The 24,096-nt window shown below is 35.9% G+C and overlaps 1 protein-coding gene across 16 annotated transcripts in view; it reads left to right on the top strand.

Moving 5' to 3' along the window:
- Positions 1-24,096, top strand: part of CTNND2 (catenin delta 2) — a 650,551-nt gene that overhangs the window by 135,849 nt on the left and 490,606 nt on the right. Inside the window, exon 1 of one of the 16 annotated variants that reach the window (XM_071804475.1) lies at positions 16,127-16,188. The exons of the other annotated variants lie outside the window; for them this stretch is intronic. The gene's annotated coding sequence lies outside the window, so the exon portion shown is untranslated. Of the gene's footprint in view, positions 1-16,126; positions 16,189-24,096 lie in introns of those variants that run through there. 16 annotated transcript variants of the gene reach the window in all.

The following is a 24,096-nucleotide window of genomic DNA, read 5'->3' as shown; positions in this document are numbered from 1 at the left end:
GTAACAGTACAGGGAACAGGCATTAGCAAGCAAGAGAGTTGAATTCAGTCCCTGTGGCTTCCTTCTTTCAACACCATTTCTATAGATCTCAGATAAAGCAGAACTATAAGACAGTTTTTGAACACATATGTTGCATTTTTGCTTTAGAGTCCCCAGAACACTACTAAAGATCAAATCTGACATGATCATTCATGAATTTATTTGCAAAGAAAAGAATCTATAAGAATGTATTGTTAGGGGTTTTGGTTTTTAATTCTTAAGGTAAAGAAATCAATGTTTTGTTTCTTTAGTACTTAAAAGAAGAAAACAAACAGCAACTTAAGCAGATGTTTATTCTTTCCCACTCTCACTTCTGTTAATAGCAGTTTCTGAAATTAAGGACGAGGATTGAAGGAACAGTATCTGCCATCCAAATACTTTCAGTGTTATGTTACAAGTTATTTTGATTTTGCATGTATTTATACTTCATCTGCCTAGTATCAGTTTCAGTGAACGAGCAAATATAGTAATAAACAAAAGAGGCATTTTGAAATAACATCTAAATATTTTATCTTTGCTCTTAGTAAAACATGAGAATTCAAATTACATTTTCTTGATTTGATTGTTGTTGTTTTATGTTCGTGTCTGATGTGCCATTGTATCCTCCAAGTAAACCTGTCAACAGTTTTTAAAAATGCTTTCCTCCTACCTGTCAAATTTTAATAGGGTGAAAGCTTTCAGTTGCTAAAATCAATCCTTGTTTGCTTTGTTAGAATAACAAATTATTCCAGTGTGGGAAAAAAGTTGTTGTATTCACTTGCTTGGAGAGTATGGTAAATATATTCCTACACAGATATATAAATAAAGATGGAAGTTTATACAGATAATGTGCTTTTGTCTCAAGAGGAAAAAAAATATTGCTCTTCCCTTTTTTCTTTTTAATTTTGAATTTTATTCTTTGTTTCAGTTTTTATAGTAACTTATGGTTGATGCTTCAATTCCTGTGTGAATACCTGGTAGGGTCCTCAACTCTGCCAGCTAAATCCATTATCGTTGCCTGTTGCTGATGCGCTGTATGAGAGTGAATTGTTTAACACTGAGAATGGCACATAGTTGACTGCATTCTACAAGCTGCCTGGGAAGAGGAAGCAAAACAGGGCACACAGGTTGCTGACTTGGTGTTACACTAAGGCTTGTGCTGGCTCTTTTTGCTTCCTAATGTATAGCACCATCTCTTCTTCGGCTGGATTGTAAGGAACAACCATTGTGTGACTGGGAAGATCAATAAGCAGCTGGGTCGCTGGAGGATAAGGAGCACTGAAATGTTTTGACTTGAACTTTCTTACTAAGTATTCAAATATGCCTTTGGATCATACAGGGATCTGCCTGGTTTGTTTCAGAGTTTGCACCTACTAGTTTTCTGCATATACTGAAACTAGCATATTTTCTGTCATGATTCACATACGGAAACAGCTGATTTCAATTTTTGTTGCAAGAAACACACCACTGTTACACTACATCAAGCAGAATGCTGTAGAAAGAATGTGAAAATTGGAGTTCTACTGTATTTCTTTAAAGTGGAAAAGTGTCAGTGTTTTCAATTGCACTGATAGTTTTCTTCATCAGAAGCAACACTTATTTTTGTATATTTGTAATTTCACAATAAAAAAATTAAGCTTAGAATGATAATTCCTAGTTTAGTTTCAAATAATTTTAACCAAACCTATATCTCAGTTAAAGAATTAAGCATTTCTATGGATACTACACTTTTTTTTTTCTTGAATTCCACTTATTTTGATGGAAAATAAAATAAGGCAAAATTATTGTGATTGATTGTGGAAGTTTTTTCAAAAGGTTTTAGGAAAGAAAGATAAAACGGCCACTGGGGCCAGTGGTATTTTAAGTTGTTTTCAAGGCTCTCTGTTACTTTCTAGGGCTTTTAATAAACATGATCTTCAGTGCAGTGGGTTAAAGAATACTTTTTTTTCCTATCCCATATTTGTTGTTGCCCTAAATCTCCATATCGTCAGAACACTGGCACCACTACTTAAAAAAGGCAGCAAATAGCACTCCCTATGCCAGTTAGTTTAATTGTTATCTAGTCTTGTAAATTCTTGAAGTACAGAATCCGTGATGCAGAGTGCTACACCCAGAAGCAGTGAGCAATGGTGTGTACATGAAAGATGGTTTTAGCTTTTTGGGAGCATAAAAATGAGGCATCATTGCTTCCACCCGTTTTATTATAGAGCTTGTTAATTTCATTAGTATTTTTGGTGGCCACTTTTTGTGTGTGTGTTGGGGTTTTTTTTGTTTGTTTGGAGGTTTTTTTTGGTTCTTTTGTATTAAAAGTTAATATTGGCCTACTAAATTCATGATTGGGTATGAAAATAAATGATCTAATATTCAATAGTAGTGAGTCATCTTGAAACTAGCCATATTAAACATCTATCGTTCACTAAAAGTCAATAATTCATATTTGAATGTTTTGAGGAATCCAGTCTTTTTTAATAGCAGTAGTAATGGTATGTGGCAACAGGCAGGACTGGCCTTTGCCATGGTTTAACATAAGCTAGCAATATAACCACAATAGCCCTTTACTCACGCCCCCATCACTTCAACCCCTGAACAGGGGAGAGAATCGAAAGGGAAGGGAGAAACTCATGGGTTGAGGTAAACAAAGTTTAATAAAATAATACTAATACACTACTACTATATGAAATGGAAATAGAATACCAAATAAAAGATACTCAGTGCAATTCCTCATTAACTCCACCTGCACCAAGCAGCCAGTCCCGGGCAGCAACACCTGGTCCTGAACAGCTGATCCCAGAGAGAAAAAGGGAGAAAGGCCCAGAGGTGTCTGCAAAACTGAGGATGACAAAAAGCTGAACTAAAGAAACTCCCGAACAGGTCTCTGTCCCAATTCTGAGAGAACCAACTGGAAGGTTTCGACTTTCCTTAAATACAAAGCATGATGTTAAGGACATGGAATGTTCTTATTGATCACTCTGGATGTCAGTCAAGGTCTGTTCCATCCGTGTCCCCCTTCCCAGCTGCCTCACACCTGTGAGCAGAGTGCTCAGAAACATCCTTGGCTCTCAGACAGCAACAATTAAAAACTTTAACTCCATCCCAGGGTGTTATCTTCTTTTTCTCAAACTAATTCAAACAACAGCCATGCTACAAAAAAGGAAGGTTTCTAGTTGCATGAGGAAAATTAACTCATTTTCAGTCAAATCAGCACAGCCTCAAACTCTTAAATGCCCCACACATTTTTTTTGCAGTATTCAGAGAGTTATTTAAAACAAAATATAAGGGCAATTTCTGAGATATTGTTATGGCTCAATCACTTTTTCTTTCCTTTAGTGGTTTAAAAAATTCAAAAGGTACTTCTAGTGTTGGCATTTTACAACCTGTGAGTCTCTTTTAGATTTTAAATGGGTGTTTTTATAATGCCCAAAATTCTCTTTAAACTTGTATCTACAAAGTTGTTCTTTTTTCTTTCAGTCTGTTCCACTTTGTTTCAAGTTACAATTGCAAGAGAAGTCTTTTAAGTCCCTGTTAGAAATAAATTAAACCATCACTCAATAGCAAACATTCATTGCCCCTACTAGAAAATTTGATGTGGAATCTAATTTGCAATTATACTAATATTTAACTTGCTGTCAAAACTAAATTTAAACAACAGTCTTATTAGAAATGCTGACAGGCCAGCACAGGTACAGTTTTTAATCTACATTTCTGGATACTGCTGTGAAAGTGCAGATATCTCAACATCTGAATACAGTGGCACAATGGCAGAATTTTACCTGAGCAGAAAATAAAAATAGTGTGATATCTGTTCAGGATAAGCTAGAAAACAATTAAGCAAGCTGGAAATGGGTGCCACTAGTTTTTGTCGATGCCACTAATTCAATTCGGTTTTGTTTTATGCGGAAATGATAGATCTCAACCTGTCCAGCCTTCAGAAGCATAATGAAGAGTGGGAGGCTTTTTGAGTGTCACTGAAATTAAAGTATTTGAATTCTTGTTTAAAACCAAAGTCATCCTGATTCAGCTTAAAAGCATTAAGTGTTGTGTTAGGTGGTGTTTTATTGCAGTGACCCAAGCTTGTGGAATGGTAGTGCTTGGTAGTTGTAGCAGGTAGTATAGGATTCCTGCTGAGGTAAGGAAGTGTCCAAGTGGTACTCAATACTCCATTTGTTTTAAAACATATTCAAACTGTCTGCTAATAAATGGATAAAAGTGTTGTCACTGCATCCTGTGGTGCAGTACTCCTTAACTAGTAAAACAGCGCTCTAAAGTATCATATACAAATAACTTTGAGAGAACTTAATGAAGCATGAAGTTGCATTGAAAGCAACTGATAGCTATTAAAGTGTGTGAAAACATCCAGGAACCTTGATGATACAGTAGAAATAGTTCAGGATTTGATCCATCATGTCATCATAATAACAGTAAAACTTACACTGAGGCATAAAGACTTCCTTTGCTTAAAGAAGTCATTACAAAAATAACTGAACACAAAATTTCTGAGAGAGAGGAGTAACAAATTTTTGAAAACAAGGGTGAAAAGTATAGTCTTTCTTATTGTAAGAAATGTCATATTAAGTTTTTGTGGTGCAGATTTTTGTTTGTTTTGTTTTTATCTTTCATTCTGTGAGCTAGGAAATTTTATCAAGTTCTATTGGACTCTGTTTTAAGTTCCTTTAAGCACCAAAACAATGTGCAGTAAAAATGCTGGGTGTGTAAGAATGAAAGATTTAATACTGTCGTTTTGCCACATCCTGTTTCTGATGACAGGATAAGGAGTAAATTGAGAGCTACTTCCAGCTGAATTCTGTAGTCATGTCATAGTATAGGAGGTTGCTTTCTTGTAATACAACTCACATAATACAAGCAAGTTGATATTTTGATTTGGTGGATCATTCACTTTGATTCACTTTCATTCAGTTTTGATTTGCCCACCCACAGTCAGCTCTTCAGGTAACTGGGGCTCAGAGGTTGTGAAACACTCACTATCGCCTCATTCTTAACTAATGCATTGATTCTGTATGTACGAACCTCTGTAAGCACTAAAAGTTCACAATGGACATTTAATATGTTTTTGCATTTAATTTCTGATTCTGTCTGAAAACACGTCATATTAAATTTAAAAGAAAATATACTTCATATAAGCTGGATCTTCACTGTATGGTATACTTACCACGTGAGCAGGCTTCACATTTTTCAGGTGCTTTCATTCATGAAAATCTTCTTCAAATTACTATAGTAACTCAAGGAAATAGACACTTGCAAATATAAAAGCCAAATCGGTATCTTCCAACAAGTGTAGTAGTTCTCTGTTACTGTAACTCATGAAAAGAAATCGTTCTTTACTCTAGCAGTAAAGACTTATGTGTTTTCACATAGGTGCTTTCTCTGCTTTTCTGTTTGTATATCCTCTCTTCAGTAAATGTGTTTTGGAGCATGCAGTTTTCCATAATACAGTCAGCTTCTTGTTACTTGAGATGTGATGGGACTATCCTGTGTTAAGGTACTCTTAGAAATGCAGCAGGCACCTGGAACACCTGTAGAATTGGACACCAGCGAACTTAAGCACACAGACACATCCTGGTGACTGCACAAGAGTGAGAAAGCCCATGTGTAGCACTGTCTGTGTTGAACAAGACACCATAAATGTGTTGGCTGATTCTGAGGTGACTCTGATGTAACTTGTATGTGTTTGCTTTGTGAACCAGAAAAGTTCATTTGCTCACACATGGCTTTTCCACTCAGTTGGTCCCCTGCATATGCAGCAAGATTGTTCTGATGGATCTTCATGGACATGAACTTTGTGTTCATGATTCAAATACCTAACTTGCTAATTAAAGCTCAGCTTGCATATAAGGCACCTTGTTGGCTCTGTTTTAGTGTTGACTGTGCTGGAGCAGAGCTAGGCCTTGTAGAGGGGCCCCAGAAGACTCTCAGACAGTAAGATGCTTACTCTCTCTGCAGTTTTAACAGCTAAGCATGTTCATACCTGCCTAAAGAATATAGCTGCAAATCTTACCTGTGTGTCTAGTTGTTCATGATGTATCACTCAGAAGTAGAAGAAGACCTGTGTGGCTGTAACTAATAGCTACTAAGCTCAGACGGTACTTAAACTGTTTTTGAAAGACTGCGGAAGACAGTGCTAATTAGGAAATGTCATGTTGAAATGCAGTTTTCATTACATAGCTCATAGATTTTTAAATGCTTATAACTTCCTCAAGTGCTTTTCAGGAAGCTAAAATTATTCCAGGTTCTGTTTCAACCTGAGGTCATTAATTTTTAAGCTTTTTTTCTTTTTTCTTTTTTTTTTCTTTGAAGAAAAAAAACTTCACAAACAAAACCCAAAAAAACCACCACCACCAAAAAAAAAAACCAAAAACAACACACCGAATCTCTTTATTTCAAGTTACAGAAAAGAGATGCATTTTTTTTTTTTTTTTAACTACAGCACTAAAAATATAAAGCTTTCGTTTAAACCTTCCTTGTTTCATAGACTGTTGAGACCTTTGAACAGTAATCATATAAAGAAAACTGGTACAATAACTCTGGGCTTTTCCTTGTAAAACATTGTGTTTTATGAGATATTAGCTCTATAATCATTACATTGATTTGTATGTAAAGCAAAAATTGCTGAAATAGTCTTTATGCAACACAGGCAAACCTAAAATACCAGTGTAAAATTGAACTATGAGTTGTGGTTCCATAAAGCTTGACGTGTTTCATTCACAAGTACTTTGTTGTAAAAGAGTTACACTGAAACAGTTAGACTTGCAATGGATACAAATGTAATTTACTCATTGATACTCAGCATTCTTAGGAACCTGTGATAGAATAGTAAAATGATACTCATTGAATATTTGCTAAGTTGTTTCTTCTAGATTGCTGAAAGTTTGCTGTATAAAATTGCCCCATCAAAATTATTTAGTATCTTACATATTATAAGTTTTTTCTGAATGAAATAATTTTGGCACTAAACTCTTTCAAGGATTTAAAACACAGCCCATAGACTCTCACATTTGGGGTAAATCTAGAAGAGCTGGGCTCTTGACCTTACTCAGGTATACTTAATTTTAAACAGTATCTCAATGCTTTTTTTTTTCTTTTCTTTTTTCTTTTTTTTTTTTTTTTTGGCTAGGATAATGTTATATGGATAGTACCTGTATTTTTGCTGAAGTCAGAATAAAGTGAAAACACAAGAAACAAATGTACACAGGAGTTTTCTCTTATTTTTTGCAATTCAGTCAATAATTGACCCTGTCCTTACACATCATTAGCAGTGAGATGAAAGTTAAATGGGGTCCCTAAGCATAATGCTAGAGAAGTACAAATACTGTGGTGGATTGCATTATGTATACGATGGGAGGGACTGTGTAGGCTGAAAACAGTGTAAGCATAAGCAGATTATTTTCTTTATATAGAGTAAACTAGGTCTTTCAGTCATTAATTCAGTACAGCTTTCTAGTAAAAATGCGTGGGTTTGGAAGCAGTCTTTGGAGAAGGGGAATAGCACTGGCTATCTCACAGGTTAACATGCATGCCAGATTTCTGAGTATAAGAGTGTTGTTCAGTTTGGTTTGCAAAGAAAATAAGATAGCAATGGCCAAATTTAAGTATGCTTTAACCATATATCTTGTCATTAATAGAAGATGGAATGCAAGTATTTCTTTTAGGATGCCATGAGCGCACAGAGCAGATACAAGGACTGCAGCCAGGGGTTGTGGCAGTGCTCTCATCATGATTTAATGAAGGGTAATACACAGATGCAAAGGGCTTCTCCCCACTTCTCAGCTCTGCTGTGGGAGTGAGTGAAGCTGGAATTTTTCAGCCTAATTACTTAATGAGACTGGTGAATAAAATCACAGTTTTGATTTCAGCCATAACAGTTTAGGCATCTGTGGGGGAAAGTAATTGTAAGCATATAACTCTTAAATTTAAGCTGATTAGCTACCAATCTCTGCTCCCTAATCTGATATCCCTTTCAACATATAGGCCGTCACTTTTAACTACTCCCTCACCCACAACATTTTTAAGTCATTTTATAAGCTGATAATACTCAAAACATTGTCCTTTTTCTCTTTCGTAGCTCTTTTTTCCTTTGTGTGTATATCACAATATTGTGTTATGTGGACAGCAAAAACTAGTCCATCATTTAGCTCATCTTATATGTGAAATTATGTTCTTCCATTTACCATGTCTTCAGCTGTCCATTCACAGCTCAAATTTAGGATTCATTCATCTCTCTGACCATTTCTTCCACTTTAGTAGATCCACAGAGGAGGATTATGATTGTCCTATGGCATCAAAGTAAAAAACGGAAAATGGAGACACTGAATTTTTAGTCCTATGGGAAAACAAGGAGTTCAGCCTAAACACATATCTGAGTGCAGTTACATCCCACTGCTTTGTAGGTCATATTTACTTGTTGAATGTGTATTCCTTGTAGTACCTGTAACATGTTAGTGTCTGAAATATGTATCTAGTAATTAGAACATTATGAAAGCCTTAAGCCTTTAAGCAAAACAAAACGTAACCCTCCAAACACAATAAACTAACCAATAAACAAGTGGTTTTTTGGTTTTGTGTTTTTTTTTTTGTTTGTTTGTTTGGTTGGTTTTTTTTTTTTTGTTTTTTTTTTTTTTTTTGTATGTTTGTTGGTTTTGTTTTCTTTAAGAGAGAGAAAAACAAAACAAAACAAACTGATAATTTCTTAACAGTACCTCTGCCTTCCTTCCTCCTTTTCGCCCTCCCTCCTTCCCTCCCTTCAGCACCACAGCTCTTTGGAATATTAATATACATGTAAATTCATAAATTCTTAAATTTAATCTTGATTCTAGTGAAGACAGAGGCACAAAGAGTTCTCAGATGGATGAGATTTATCTAGAGACCTAGAAATTGCAAAAGCTTATTAAGCTCTGTGATTGTCCATCTCCTTTCCCAGTGCCAGGGACACCCATCCCAGGTACCAGTCCTGCCTGCTTTCCACTCTTCATCCCACTCTCCACTCAGAGTGTCCCTTGTGCTCTGCTCACAGAAGAGCAGAGGTGGATCTCAGGACAGCTCACATCCATGGTGTGACAAAGCTGTGTTCCCTCAAATGTGGAAGGACAGGGGGAGGAGCTCACCCTTCTGATATATTAACAAGGAATGTCTCCCTCTGGAGGACAGGGCTATCAGATCCAAGTCTCTAAAAGCCAAAATGAAAAGGGCCCAAACTTACTACTAGGTATGAGACACTCCTTTCATCCATCATCTGATGAACACAAACCCAAGAATTGTACCACCTTTCCCATTAACTTGCAATCCACTATCCAGGTATCCTTCTTCTGGATCTAGACATCAGACAGCTCTCGGCATGCTTAGGTGAAGCCCATCATGTCCCACCTCAAAATCTGTCATGTAGTCATTGATTCGATCCTCCACTCTAAGTTCACTCCTGTCCTTTCTAAAGCCTGTTTCTGGGCACAGAGGCTTGGGAGACCTTGTTGGTTCACTTCCAGGTTCAGGCAGAGAAGGCATCAGGTATCTCACTGTATATCTGTAACTGCTGTCATTAAATCACACATCCCGTCCAACTACGGTCCCACATTTTCCTTGTTCCACTTTTTACTAGTAAGTTGTAGCGGTAGAAAGTCTTCTTGATATATTCAATTTCAGTTGTAAGTCTTGCCTTTAATTCAGCTTTGGCTTTTCCTGATGCCATCCCTGCAAGCCCAGGCAATGTTTTCAAACTCCTCTTTTGTAGCTTGTCTCTGCTTCCATCTCCTGACAGAGGAGGGAGTTTTATTCCACAAATATTTAGCTTTAGTTATATGAATACTCACTCCATGTGTGTGAAAACTGGGAAACTGCATATAAAGTGGAAGCAGTTACAGCTTATGCTTCAACATGCACAAAGAAGACTTTTAGGTGGGCTTTCATCAGTTTCTATGTAAGAGTTACTGTGAGAAAAAAACAGTTTTAAATGCTTTTATATGAAAGATGCAATATGCACAATGTGAAGTGTTTACTTTCTGTTATCATTTATCCTCAGCATCACTGGAGTGACTGTAATTTAGCTCATTTTTTTTTATATAGATGCAGTACAACAAAGCTGCATTTGACTAGTGCTTTTGGCATTCCAGTCAGTAACAAAATTATTCAGAATCATAGTTCTATTATTTTTTGACCTCATTACTGATAATTATCTTGGAGAATAATGTGGCTTTCTTTGGATTCTGTTTTCAGAAGTCCTATGTATGTGTTTTGTATTGCTGGGCAGGGAAGTTGAAGTCTTGAGGGCAAACAAATCTTTCAAATATTATTTCCTCAGTTAATAATCTCATGGACCAGAATGCTTTAGGTATTGACATAAACTTGGAAATTTTACATGAAAAAAATATATTTCAGAAGGAGAGCTACATAAGCAAACTGGAAAACCAATATGGAAAATACTGAAATACTTTTTTTATACCATTTGCAACTACCCCACAAGTATGTACTGTATGATCACTGAATCTTAAATATAGACTATACTAAAAAGGAAAAACACTGAAAAATATCAATTATATTCATTTATCATTGTTTCACACAGTGACTTCTTACGTCTAGTGTATCTCTACCTACCATTGTAGTGACACATTTATCTTGAAGAATCACCAGTTATTCTATTTATTGTCATAATCTAAGTGATGTTCTATTGCTGTCTTGTAGTATTCTATGTGATTATAATAATAGTTCACATAATGATCAAATATTTTCTTTTAATAGTGTCTTGCTACTGCCCACTCACAACAAAACCAGTATGTTGTTTATTTTTTAGGAAGTATAGATGACAAAAAATTGATATTGAATATTCCAGAATCCCTCATTTTATGGGAGTTATGTAGTAATGTAGTAATTTAGAAGAGTTACTCAGTGAATCAAATCAAGCCCATTGCGTATGGCAAGATAGGTGCCTTATTTAGGTACGTGAAGTTTCAGCTGTTTCTGTCTTTTCTAAAATTAGGTCAGCCATATTGTGATATGAAAATGTTCGCTTAGGGCACTCATGTGACCTTAACAACCCTATCACCATTGCCCACACAAGTTTAACTGCTTTATCACAGCTGCTTTCTGAACACACACTTCCATTTCACTGAAATCTTCAGGGCTGAATATATTTGAACGCAGGAGAATAATTCTATTTTTGTATGGCAAAGCTTATGTCAGACTTAGAAATCGGATGTTACATAACTGAAAACATTTTAGTAAGTCACCATCATCCATAGATCATAACAGGTATTCTGCTTTATGCTTTTAAAGATCGATTTTGAAACCTGACTGCAGTGTTTAATCTACAGATACTAGGGGTAGGTATTTGAGAATGCAGTTACTGGTAGCTGGATATCTAAGCACCAGCTCTTTGTGCTAAATCAAGCTTAGCTCACAGAAAGTTAAAAAAAATACCTTAAAATATTAAAGGCACATTAATACCGAAATTACCCTGTATGTTGACTAGAAACTCTGATGCTTTGCTCTGTCCAAACAGCAGTGTGATGGAGTGACACCTTCCAGCCCTGTTTTGGACACATGACCAGAGTACTGCAGAAATGGAGTAGACACTGTAAATGAAAGGCAAAGAGCTTGTGCAGATGTGTGTTTTGAATGCCACACAGGTGTTAATTCAAGTCAAAGGAAGACCTGAAGAGTGGCAGTGTGGAATAAAACAGTTCCAAAATCCTGAGTGTTACGGCTGCTACTCCTGAGCAGCTACACTGCTGAGCACCCAAGTGGATGGTCACAGTCTCTTTTTATAAAGAAAAACTGATCACCTCATCCATATACCAGCATGGGTGAGCAGATATAAATATATAGTAAGTGTTTTATATGGAGATGACTTCGGGGAGTGTGCTTAGAAGCAAGGAAGTGTGTATGTATATTGTCGGTATAGGTATTCCTTTAGGATTTACTCGTATCAGTATTAGAGCTGCAGTGCATACGCCAATATTCTTGAAGTACAAGTATCAGCTATATGTCAGCCGTAGAATACTTTAAAGTCAGTTGGTAATTGATTCATCTGAACTCTGTCATACTGTAGAGGAATGAGACCACTTCAGTTCTGTGCTGTCAAGCTCTGTACCATTAAAAAGGCTGAGGAAACTCTTCTTATTTTTGAAGCCAAAAAAGATGCCAGATTTATTTTCTTGATGGATTTTAAAGCTTACTCATGCCAATTGGTAATCTTTAGATTATGAGAATGAAGGGTTCAGGTCTGGCCTTACAACATTGCCTTCTACATTTCTGGAGGTATCCGAGAACAGAATTATATCTCCCAAATTTTCAATATTTTTCATGGAACAACATCCTCAACCTCCCACTGTCCCCAACATACACACACTCTGGGATTATCCGTACACAATTATTGAGTTTACTTTAGGATCTTTTCTTCGGCATATGCTGTAGATTTTTGCAAACATGTTGGTAGCCAGTTTCCTACCTTTGCTAAGCCAGGATGGCTGGAAAGTGCTGTTCTGCATAAGGCGGTTGGTTTGTTTGTTTGTTTGTTTGTTTCAGAAAAAACAATTCTACAACTACATAATTGTTAAGAAAAGGAAATCTCATGTCTTTATTACTCACTCATGTACAAAGCTACTTTAGAAAATGTGATTTAAAACCATTTTTGCATGACAGATTATCCCAATACAAGAACTAGAATGTTGTCTTGTAAATTTAGCATTTCTTGTTTAAAGTACCCACATTTGTAATTTAGATTTGGTTTTACATATTTCTGCTAAAATTTGGGGTTTAGTCTACATTTAGACGAGGCTTAGATGAAAGGTTATTTGCTTTTATTTTGTAAGTTTTCTTCATATGTTTTGCTAATGAGGAAACACTACTGTTACCCATAGTACTCAGAAATAATTTGAATATTCAGAATAATGTAAATATGCGAGAAAAAGCAAAATGAACTACTAATGTAACTGAGACCATATTGTTTTTCAAAACCTGAAGGAAAAAATGGAATTTTCAAACTTGATTTCTAGAGCCCTGAGCCTCTGTGTAGGCACTGAAGTATTTGCATGAAGAAAATGGTCTTTATTTTGATTAGTGAACTCTACAATAGTACTGATGCCAGCAGGAGCTGTGAGTGCTCTGTAGTTTAAAATCAAGATATATGCTTGGTGAATGAGTAAGGGTCTACAAGCCTAAATTAAGGCATCAAGCTCTGAAATCTCTGGGTAAAAATAATACTAATTCTTTTCATATGTTGTACTTGTTGCGTAGCTACAGGCATGTTCTGGGAAAACATACTCTTCAAATCCCACACTAGCTTCTGCTCCTTCCAGAGTCACTAGCCAAATTAATACTTCTTGCAGGTTATTTCCTAGCTCCTCTTCTAGTTTCTGATTCCCTGCCCTGTCATTGAGTTTTCTGATAAAGGAAATCAACTACGCTTTAGATACTGATTTTCTAGTTTACGTATTGAAGGGTATTAAAAACTGACAGAAATGTGATTGATTAAAAACAACCAACCAACCTCCCATGCAATTCATTATTTTGACAGTAATTACATACAAATTCCAGTTAGCAAAGTATCTCAATCGGAATACATTACAAATTAGACCAGGATTAAACTAGATGAAAGCAGCAGACATCTTTGAAAGTATTCATAGAGGAGATACATTTGTTGTTAAAAAGTTATACTTTTTTTTTTTTTTTTTGGTAAAAGGTGTTGAATTTCGTTTATTGATCCAGTCATTTAAATCTGGTGAAGAATAATAGCTTTGCCCCCTGTAAAACATGTAACATAGTCGTTAATGAAGTATACTAAGTACATGCTTCTGCTGCCTTATTGTGGGTGATGGGTTGATCTTGAATCTTAGCAACAGTGTTTCGGCCCTCTGTGGGAAGAGAGGGTATAAAATACGTGTCACAGAGTGGCATTCAGTAATTGTTTGGAGTAAAATGGGATCACAGAGTAAATCTTACCTCTGTAGCACTGACTGACAGGGTTCATAGTGTGGGGAAACAAGATAAGGGGTAATGAAGAGAAAGCGTTGTTGTCATATACTGAGTTTTTCCTCAAAGGTTGAGATTTTTTATTTTAATATGGATTCATTTAACTCATTACTGAACTCCTTCAGCAAAGACGACTTAGTTTTGTGGCCAAAAAGGCAGACCTATATTCTCAGCTGGAAAGTTTAAATGACCCTTGCATCTATGTTGTACCTAAAACATACTGTCTTTAAAGACTGAGACATCAATACCTATGGATACTGAGAGATAGAATGCTCATTCTCTTCCTGTGTTTGCATGTTGTAAATTTCCTTTGTATTAATATAAAGTGTTTCAAAATAGAGGTCATGTGAAGTAAACAGTGGATATAATATATATACAGATATAATAGTATGTCCACTGGTGATGACACTAGATATTTTCATAGCAACTATTTTGAAGAGAATTGTCTTACCCATCTTTCTGTTAAAGATTTAAGACAGTTTCGTATTACCTGGTTTCTGGAAGTTTTTATATGTGTCCTGGCTGTAATAAAAACACCAGGGTTCTTTAGTTTTGTTTATAAAGGGTGTGTGATAAACTGACTCTGGAAATGAAATCACATATCTATATTGTCTTCCTTTTATTTTGGTTAGTTTTCTAATCTTGTTACTTTGTTAACGAATTTGTTTAGAAGCTATTGTAGACAAACATTTGTGGTTCATTTTGCTGCTTTTGAATGGTTTTTATATAATTTATACATGTCAGATTGATCAAAAATGTTTAGATTAGTTCTCCCTAGTTAAATTCGTATCCTTACTGTTTTTCTAAAGATTCAGAATTTCTGCCAGTAAACTGTAATACAATTTTGAAGCTTGACTGAAAAAGTAATTTCCATTGCTTTGTTTATTTACATTAGAAATGGTTTCTCAATGTCCTAGGTTTGAAAAGATGCAACTTTAAGTTTTGGAATTTGTACAGGGATGTCTTTCTTAATTTTTTTTTTTTTTTGTAGTTGTTTGTGTGTAATGATGTAATTAATCATGGTGAACACTATTTTCCTGTTTATGGAAGCAAGCTAGAGACTTCAGCTTTTTGATTTCTTCAGCAGATTCAGAAAATATCTCAGTGATCTCAGAAAATTCTTGCCTCTTCCTTTCTTTTGATAACTTGTGATGATTAAGATTATGACTGATTCATACTTCATGATAAGCTAACATAGTTTGCTGAACCTAAATTACAGTGTTAGTCCAAGAAAAAAATAATAAGCATTTTCTAAATAATGACAGGCAGTCTCAGGCCCAAGAGCATGGCATCACAGCTGTCAGACTGATACAGGTTTACCACAGGGTCTCAGGTGACTTTGCCTTTTGTTGACACTGGTTGGTACAGCAGATGCTCTGGCATCATGTGTCAGAGTCACGTGTCTGTGCAACCCTCCCCTCCTATAAACCAAAGCGGCATCCATCTAGGTGGGATGCTAGTACAGAAAACAAATAGTTTTTTTTGTTCCTTTATCAGTTCGAATCCCATGCAACAGAGCTTAGTAGCTCTCAGTGGCTTATCTTTCCTTCTACCCAATATTTACAGAGTATAATTGCATCTGAAGTAGGAAGTGGCCAATCTTTACTGTGCAAGTTGAATATATTACTGAATATTTCAACAAGTAATCTGGATAATATTTTCTTTCAACTTTTGGAGTTTGTCTGTAATCTGAATCTTCTCTTAAATAGAACATACTAAAAGGCAGTGGAAAACATGAATGCTTTTTGTCCTGAAAGTTTCCTGAATGGTCTTCAGTACAGATCTCCTTATGTACCAGCAGAAGATATGCACAAAACCAACTGTTTCAGAATCCATATGGAACTGGCTGAATTGTTATGTTAAATTACATGGCAGAATATGAGTCCCATTTACTTCTACCACTACAGAATTCAAGTATGTGTCCAGAATAGCTAATTATGAAAGGGCTCAAAGTTAGGGCAAAATGTAACAAGATTAGGTTGGTTATTCACCAGCCAAAAATCAATAAAAGAGAATCAAATTATCACTTGAACTCTGTCCGTGTCAAATCAGCTGTGAATTAAAAAGGCCAATAAGGCACAGCATAATAAATAAAATAAGCTTTAAAACTTGTTTCAGGAAGGAAATACGACATCCTTTCTACTTGAATAATGAAGACGTGATGTACATACTGCACACCTTGTAAACTAATGACCCAAAGTAAGTTATGTGTTAATTCTCAGTATCAAAATTTATGCTTAATGATACATTAACTACACTTCTATTCTCACTTGATACTAAATTCATGAAGAAAGATGGATCCAGAAAAAAATCCCACTCACAACCTGTACCACTTGTATCTGGTTTTGATTGACTTTCAGGGATTTATTATGTGTAGTACAGACTTCAGGAAAGGGTAAAGTACCCTCTTTGTTTTCAGGAATGTATGTGACAATGTGCATTTATTCTAAAGGAAAATCCCTCTTTCTTTATTCAGTGTTTCAGCTTGTCATGACAAGAAGTCAAGGTCATTGGAATAGGCAATCTTTTTCAAGTTACAAATATTGTGAGTTACTTTAACCCGCCTTCAGTTCCTTAAATTTCTTTGTTTCCTCGAGTAATTGAAGCTACTCCTGTGTTTTTGGGGGTATAGTTAGCCATTATTGTAGGATTTCTTTTGTTTGTATGTAAGAAGAACTACGTATGAAGGAAATTTAACTGTTCAGTGTTTCTTAGACCGTAAGAAACAACCTTCTGAAGTTGTCTAAAATCACACAGTAGACAAGAGAATAAATAGACCTTGAATTTGTTTTGCTTGTCTATGCAAACCTTGTCTAAGATTTTGTAGAATTAAAGTGGTGTTCTGTTTTCAAAAGAGAAGAAACTAAGTATTTAAGGAAGAACAAGAGAAAATGCTGTCATTTTTTTCCTTTTTTTTTTTCCCTTTAATTTTCTTTTTATTTATTTATTTTTTTTAATTTATTTTTAGTGTTTGGTGGTGTTTGTCATTTTGCCAGGTCTCTGCATCTTGCTTAGGCCTGACTTTAACCACATTTCTTCAAGAACTCTCTTTTTTTAACGACTTCTATAGCAATAATCCAAGTAGCTTTACATTTGCAATGATACAGTTTTTGGTTCCAGAACTAATTAAAAGGGAATGCCTCATTCCCAGTGGATAGCTACTTCCCACAAATAAACTTATCTTTTATCCAACCATGCTGGAAGGTAGCTGACAAGCTTCCAACAGAAGTTCAGAGGAAGTTTCCAGGCAGCAGGACCCTTGAGGAGGTGATAGGTGCTGATGTTCAGAGTAGCCATGGTGCATTTCTCCTGTTAGAAGGGATTGCTCTTCACCTTTCTGTGTCTTATAAAAACAACCAACCAGCAAACAAACAAACAAAGTTGTTCTAGCTACCCAGTGTGTGGACAAAACTGTTGATTGCATAGGGCTCCATATATTTTCTTAGCTATTGCCCATTAGTAATCCAATGAAACACCTTGTGAATGTAAAAGTTATGTTTAAACCAAATAATAATAAGAGGTCTATTGAACATACCCAAATTCTTCCAATAGAGTAGCTTGCTGCAGTCCTCCTATTTTGTAGTGCATATTAATGACATTTTGCTGGGGTATTATGGATCAGAGTTTTGTTTATAACATGGAGGTAAAGGAGAATGGAAACCTAAGTGCTGACCATCACCCATAGAATTTGGAGTTAATAAAGTAGCAAATATTAAAGAAAAACACAACATTTTTGTCTGCCTTAAGCTTATTCTATTCTATAATGGGTGCAGCTTTTACATAACTGTAGGACTGGAGCCTGGCAAAGTGTTGAAAAAACAACAACCTTGAGAAGTCTGCCTCATCTGTTCCACTTAAATTCAAACATTTAGTGTGAAGGAAGAGTGAATTTTTTAGGGGCCATTGTTAGTTCGACTCTTTTCTTTTGAAAGATGTGATGTATATCTAATGCTCAAGTGATCTGATTTTATCCTTAAAGAAAAAAATCACCTTAGAAAGATCATAGCGTTCTGTTTTCAGATATGTGAAGTACCTTGTTTTTAGGTGGTATAAGAGTCTGCCCTCCGTGCCCCCCCCAACATCACATAAGTAGAATTTGTTCAAATTTGTTAAAAAAAAGAAATATTTTATTTTCTCAGAGCTTTTTCTTATATCATTCTTCTTTACGTACCTTTCTGTAGCATTCTTGGGTTTTAGGTCTGTTTTTCATAGCCTTTCATTCTCCTCTGTAAGTATCAACCGGCTTAGGTCTTGGAGGTGTTTCTGGAGTGTGTCATCAAATCTAAGTCTTCTGGTCATTGTTGTAGTACATATTTGACAGTATTACTTCTGATTGGGTGAGTTAATACTCTTTGAACTCTGGCTTAGGTACCTCAAAATTTACGCATCTTTCATACATGTCTGGCATACCTCAACCTCAGCACATCTTCCTGAATCTCGCTCCATCAAACTTCCCTTAAATCTTACCCTGAACTTTTCTGAGCATCAACTGACACAGTTGTTCAGGGTCTTGTGGTTCCTGTTTCTGCATTAGGCTCACATCATTTGCCTCCAATAATTGTCGTAGGTACTAATTATCTTCCTAAACACTTAGACAGCATTTAATATATAGTTACGCCTTGCAAATATAAGTGCTTAAAATCTAATGTATATTATACACACGGAAAACAGCCTGCCATGTTTAGCCTATAAACTACAATGGGAATCTCAAATAGGGACATTGTGAGAAGTTACCAAAGCCTTTTATGTGGAAAGTTTATTGCAAAATCTGACACAGAAGCAAGGTAAGAAATGAAGTGTGTTAATTTTGATAAAGATACAAGGAACATGTGTCATCTGAGAACGTTAACACATTCAGGGGAGAGATTAGTACAGTTGCAAATGATAAAGTAGACTGATAGAACAAGGCAATAAAAATGCTTCAAAATAGAGAAAATCATAGCTTTTCAGATCAACTCCAAGAAAGATGTCAAATCAAAGTGGGAGGCAAAGTATCTCAAGATCACAGGTTTATTAATATCTACTTATGTAATTTTGAAAATTTTAATTCTTTAAATATCCATATAAAAAGATTTGGTGGGTGACTTTATAGGTGACCTAAATTTTAGCTTTAGAAGAGAAGGGTTTGATAAAAAGATTCAAAAAACCCCAAAACCTAATTTTAAGCCCCCTATGTGTAATCATAAAGTAGCCTAGATGTGGTATAATTTATTAAAGCTTTCAGAAATTCTGCGTTAAAATAACTGTCAGTTTTTGGTGTCATTTAAGGAGGGCTTCTAGAAACTACTACCAATCAAGTCCCATAGGTAAGAAAAGAGTAAGTGGTGGTGTAAGTCAGGTGTAGCTGTTTGTATATTCACTAAGCCAAATTAAAAGCAAAAAAAGTCTGTTTGTATCCTACACACTGTTGAGTGGTGACTCTTGGTTGAAGGTCTTTTTGTATTAAAAAAATCACTTTTTAGAACTTTGCAAAATCAATAGGAAGCCTTTTTCCCTTTCATGACTCAGTGCGATAATAAGTCAATGGGGATAAGGATGATGAGGTTTTTTTTCAGATTTCATACTGAGAATGAACACTAAATTCAAGAGCCTACATCTTAATTGTGTGGCCAAACCACAAATGAAAATTGCTAGATTTTCCTTATGATGCAAATTGCTTTTCATCTGGTGAAGTACAAACTTTGATTTTTAAGTCTCAAAGAATGTGTGTTCAGTACCAATGTTAAAAGTGCAAAGTGATTTATATGATTAAAAGATATTAGTAGTGTTGGATAAGCTAAGTATGTCCGCAGCTGCCCTTACTTCCCAGTTTTCTGTTCTGTTACCTCAAATGGCTGATCTGAACTCCTTCTAAGCATCATTTCAGGGAAAGAATGTGCTACAGAAGCTTGAAACAGAAAAGGTATTAGTTTGTCATCTAATTCTGCGGCAGTTTCTGACAGATTCAGAGAGACTCAGTTCTGGTCCTAAGCATGGCACTGAGCTGCATTGCACAAGCAGATCTGACCTTGGTCATATATGAGGTGACCGCTACTTCAGGGTGAATTGCTTTTTTTCCTTTCTGCCAAGCTGGAACTCTGTCTCCAGGAGTTTCTGTTTCCCACTTGGATCTGCTGAGCTGCTCAGCAAAAGCGTATGGCACACACAGCTTTGGTGGGAAAGCTGCTTGAACCGAAGGTGAATGTGGGAGCTTTTGTGTTCCATTGACTTCCACCAGCTGAGGACTGTTTTGAAACTGGGCACCTGGTAAACACACTTCCCCTTTTGGAAGCTTCATTTTTCCAATGAATCTTCTGCAAAAAGATTTGAAGTTCCTGTGTTTCCTACTATCACGTAAACTTCTCCAGAGCTTGGTGCCATTTTGGTTACTACTTCTACTTCAGGAGTTGCTCTGCAGCATCATTACCATTACACAGCTTTCCTCTCCCTCTTTGGCGTTTTTCTGTTACCTGTTACCAACTCTGCAGATTACAAAAATTGATGTTTGTTGGCAGATGCATGTGGAGAAGGAGGCATTAGGTCTCTGTTGCCTTCTCCATGTATGTCCATGGGGTTTTACACTTGAATCTGTTCCCTGGCTACTGGATCCTGGAAATCTTCAAGTTACTTGTTTGAGATTGCCAAAAAATGACAGGAGGCTTTCTGTTCTGGGAGAACAAAGAAGAACAACTGAGACAGAAGTGCTTTATCTTGCTGATCCCAGCAGCACATGGGACAGAAGAGGAAGCACAAGGGATCCGTGGCATACAAGACTGAGTGTTCAGCGTAATTCCCAGCATTCAAACACTTTTTTTTATTTTCTGTGTCACACAGGAATTGTGACCCCAGGAAGGGCCAGAATGATAAAGCAGAAGTTAAGGAAAGAGGAGACTTGTGCCCTGTATGAACATAAAGCTGTTCTCATGAGTCTGGCAAGGTGGCTATTGAATATTTTGAGCCTCTAGCAAAATAGTCCTTTCTCTTACTCTGTTTCCAGGTTATAGTCCACAGATGTTGCTTCTCTGAAGTACTGCAGGTGCATTGAGCTTCTGTGTTTCCTCATTATAACAACATATCATTAGCAAGAGAGGATCCAGTGTTCTTTCTGCTCTTATTATTCTGCAGCTTTTAACCTATTTATGTCGGTTGTTGATAAAAAGCAAACAAATAACACCCCCCCAGATAACCTAAAACAAAACAACAAGCCCAACAACAAAACAAGTTAAAGAAATGCATGTGCTAGAAAGCTTGTGTTGATAGATTTAAAATAAGGAAGAAACTAAATACCTTTGCCTTATTAGCCTCTCACTCCTGGCCACTACTGAGATTAAGATTTGGGTTTTTTTCAGCATTTGCTGATTTATTGTTTTGATTTATTGTTTTTTCATGGTTGCTCTTTATCGTATGAACAACAATAGTTGGCTCTTCCTCTCAGCTTCATAAAGAATCCTCTGAAGGGAAGAAATGCCTGAAAGGGAAGACCAGAGGGCAAGTTTACCGTTTTACACTAATGCATATTGGAGCAGGGAGAGTAGCTGAGGTGAGTGGAAAATATAGGTAAAATACTAGGATAAAATACGAGTACAGATCAAAATTGCAAGCAGCTTTTGAAAGCAAGCTGCAGGCTCAAGCAAATTTATCTTTTTGCAGTGTGTTTAGATTTTATTTTCCCGTGATTTAGAGAAGCCCCTTATAAATTTGGTTTCTAATGTCTTAGGGATGTTTCGGATTCTTTATTTTATTTGTTGTTGTACTTTTTATGTGTTTGGTTTTTGAGTGTGTTTTTTGTGTGTGTGTGTGTGTTTTGTTTGTTGTTTTTGTTGTTGTTGTGGGTTGTTTTTGTTTGTTTGTTTTGTTTAGTTTTTTACCTGCATGGTTTGAGCTTGGCATCTCATACAGATATCAGGACAATGAGCTGCTTTGAGAACATAGCTAGCTGTTTATTTGCTGTTTTATATTTCTTTGCAAGCTATTATTAATAGCAAATATCATCCATGGCTATGTAGAAGTGTTCTGTGATAAGCTGTACTTGTGCTAAATAGGTTTGGTTTAGATTATTTTATAAACCTTCCTTTGCATAAAGAGCAGCCACTAGGAGTAGCTTTCTTACACATATTTTTTTATAGTGTTTACGTAATGTCCACCACATAGTATGAAGAGAATTCAAATAGTGCATTAAGATGCAAGGTGATTCACCAGCAGTGAACTACAGATGGCCTATTATTGAATTACAAAGTAACAGTGGGAAGGCAGGGACAATAATTCTGGTATTTACCTGCACAGGGGCCAGCAGGCTGTTCAGAGCAAGTTGCACGTGAGGCAGCCTTATTGTTTTGCACACTAAACATAATTTTTTTGTTCACTTATTGGCAATTGGGAGACAACTGAGAAAAAATAGCCTTTTCAGGATGGGTTAGCATAGACTAAGGGCCCTTTAAGGGTGTTCTCCAGATTTCTATCTCTATACCAAGGATTCCAGGTATATAAATATAAATAATTACTGTTAAAGCTAACATTGTGCACAAAAGATCATAGCCGTGTATGTAGCATCTCAGCATACAGTGTGAGCAATTTCATGCTGATAAAATGAAACCCATGCTTTGCTATAATTTAGCTTGGTACCTAACAGACCAAGTGCATTTTTGTCCTTTTAATCATTTTTGATACATTCTCATGTAGTGTGCTTTTGTATTTCTAATCTAATTGCAGTATAGATAAGCATTTCACAAGCACGTCATAAGAAGGATGAAACAAGTATGTAGCAAAGTGTAGGTATTACAACAGGAAGTTTAATTATTTGTACCCAATTTACAATTGAGTAGGAAAAAAGCTATTTTTGACAAAAAATGACATCTAAGCAATTAGCTGGGAAAATGTTCTATCACATCATATTAAATATATTTTGATGACTGTGTCTTATAATTTTAATCCTTTTAATCTCAAAGTTTACATAGAAATGGATTACAGAAACTTGAGGTTTTTTTAGAAGTAGACTACCTGTTTAAAAAATGTCTGTGGGAGCCCAGATTCCCCAAGGCACTATTCAGGATGTCATTTATGTTAGAAAGCAGCAGACGGCCTGATCACTCTGTAGTTTTTATGGTCTGACTGTTTGTGCCATTCCATCTCTCCTGGTGGATGGAATTTTGTCTCAGATTCCCTCAAGTTTGCTCAAGTGGCAGAATGACGCAATCCCGTTCAATGTTAACATGTGCGCTCAGATTCTCTCTCGAAATAATTGCATATTTAAACTCTTTGTAAACAACATCTGACAGTACAAGACTGCTTGTATTCTTTCTGTTCTTTGCTTAGAAATGTCACTCAATCACACATTTGATTTTGTAGCTTAAGTATGAATTTAATATTTAGCATGTGCCCCAAATTCTGCTTTGTGCATATAGTATTGAGCTGAACGGATGCTTATAGTATGTGCCTGTGTATTTTATTTCATTGGAACCACAGTAACTAATATTTTACCCTAGATTAATGGCTTTTGTTTTACTTTGTTGTCTCAAAAATCACAATTTAAGGCGTGAAGACTTAGAGAGGATGATCTGCTGGATGGCATGTTAGCTGTGCCTAATGACTTTAAATGGAAGAAGCTTTTTAAAATGGTGGAAAATATGTGTATTCTTCTCACTTTTTTTCTCATAGTCAAAATTCTCCCTCCAAGCTACTGCAGATGGTTACAGTCTTTTTTCAAACTTTTTTTGTCTTGCATTTCCACAGCATTAGGCTTGATTGTTTTTGTTGAATTGCTTTAGGGAACCCAACATCAAAACTCATTTGCAATATCCAAGTAAGACGATGCAGGATGATAGCTTGCTCTCAAAAGAAGGTCATTATTTTTTCTTTACCCCTTTGTGTAAAAATCTGTAGCCAGACCTATTAGCAATAATGCCAATAGCTCCTTTTACTAAGAGAGAGTCGGCTGTTGGCAAAGATTTGTAACAATATTATGAACTTTCATGGTGTATTTAGTTTGTATTTCTTTTTCTGTATTAAGATAATGCCACACAGTATTGGATACTGTTTCTATTGTTCATTTAAAGATTAATATAATCTGGCATTTCACATTGTTTCATTTGGTTTGTTTCATAGAATCATTAAAATATTGAGCCAGAGGAG

The sequence above is a fragment of the Patagioenas fasciata genome, chromosome 2, assembly GCF_037038585.1.
Source record: "Patagioenas fasciata isolate bPatFas1 chromosome 2, bPatFas1.hap1, whole genome shotgun sequence".
NCBI classification, from domain to species: domain Eukaryota; kingdom Metazoa; phylum Chordata; class Aves; order Columbiformes; family Columbidae; genus Patagioenas; species Patagioenas fasciata.
The sequence above is the reverse complement of the archived record's forward strand: the minus strand, read 5'-3'. Positions and strand labels throughout refer to the sequence as shown.